Genomic DNA, 1,871 nt, shown 5'->3' with positions numbered 1-1,871 from the left:
GAGCTTCTATACTCTGACTCGACCGAGTTAAAGCTTGACTCGGACCGAGTCAAGTCGCTGGAACACTTCGAAGCTTTGTTAGCTTCAGACTCGGTGTCGCAGAGTTCTAACTCGACCGAGTCAAGTGTTGACTCGGCCTTCCTTCGTTCTGACTCGGACCGAGTCAGTTCTCTGAGCCCCACCACCGACACCGAGCCAGCTCGGAACGTCTCCGAACCCTCCACGACGACTACTAAAAATGTTCCAGAGCCCATAGAGCCACCATTTAGCACAGGGACGCTGGATAAAGCAGAATGGAGTCTAGAGAATGCCCCGAAGGTGAAATTGAAGCCCCTACCTCAAAAGCTTAGGACAAAGGAACACACATACACGGATAGGAACACAGGACCATCATTGGAGAGAGGTACATATCCCACTCATAATCCTATATCCGTGTTTGAACCTTCTATTACAGGTTCTCGAGTAGGGGTAATGAGCAAGAGATGATCGAAACGAGCAAAATCATCGTTCAAAAGTCCACATGAATCACCTCCTTCACAAGTCTGGAAACTCAAGAAGGATAGACGGCTCCACTACAAGAAAAAATGTATTTACCGACGGAAGTTGCGACGGAAATTCCGTCGCTTTAGATATATGCGACGGACAACGACGGATATGGGACAGATTTGCATCAGTCGTAAGCCGTCGCGCAATCCGTCGACACATTTCGACAACAACCGACGGATATTTCCGTCGGTAATTTTGTCAGACGGATTGCGACGGACTGCGACCGATATTTGCGACCGAACTTTCGTCGGAAAAGTGTGCGACGGATTGGGACGGATATATTGCGTCGCACAGAAGTAGCGACGGATGGGGACAGACATTTCCGTCGGGACTGCGACGGATTCGGTGCGTCGCAGGTATTAAAGACGTTTTATTCGTTTTGACCTAATTCCGTCGCATTCCGTTGTGCGTCCGTCGCAATATGTGGAGTCCGTCGCTTTCCGTCGCATTTCCGTCGCACGTTCCAAATCTATTTTACAACCACGCGATGGAGTCTCCATGGCAAAGGGAAAAAAAATAGAAAGTGACAAAAAAATGTCTTTTTATTCTCGACAATGGATGTATGAAAGAATTGATTCTATTACGAATCAAATCTCAAAGCAATATGAAGAAGGGTTGCAAAATTTTATGTCGTTTGCCACGTCAAATCAGTCGTATTTGGAGAGCGAAAAGCTGCCTTGTCCGTGTGTAAAGTGCCAGAATAAAAAAATGGCGGAGTTTGAATGAAGTGTGGAATCACTTATATCGTAAAGGTTTCATGCCGAATTATTTTGTTTGGCTTGCACATGGAGAAACCTATGATACATCATCATCACAAGATGTACATATGGTTGGATATGAAGAAATCAATAATACGACGTCGGAGATGACATTTGGAGAAGAAATAAGGAATCCATACACGGAAATGGTGAGTGATGCATTTCCCAACATCGTTCCATCGCCCCAACATGGTGACGCATCTTCGTCGTCTGTGATACGTCATGTATCTCTGACGCGTGAAGTCGAGGAGCTGAAGAGAAAACACGAGGAGACTTCTGCGGAACTTGTAGCTGCTCGGGAGAAGATTGCTCAGTTTGATGCAGCTCAGGCGAAGATCGCTCAGTTAGAGGAGATGATGCAACGTTTTATGCCTCCGACCGATTCCGCCGGTTCGTCTGCTCCGAGTCCCGCCGTCAATCCCGATCCATCGGTTCATCAAGACGAGCAACATCCCCAAAATCTCGATGATTTTCCGGACAATTTATTTCGTTAGATTTCAATTTTGTAATATATAAAACAATTTCGGTTTTTTTTTTCAATTTGTAATATATAAAACAATTTTCAAA

Source organism: Tarenaya hassleriana, unplaced genomic scaffold (assembly GCF_000463585.1).
Source record: "Tarenaya hassleriana unplaced genomic scaffold, ASM46358v1 Cleome141, whole genome shotgun sequence".
Lineage (NCBI taxonomy): Eukaryota > Viridiplantae > Streptophyta > Magnoliopsida > Brassicales > Cleomaceae > Tarenaya > Tarenaya hassleriana.
This window is presented reverse-complemented; position numbering follows the sequence as displayed.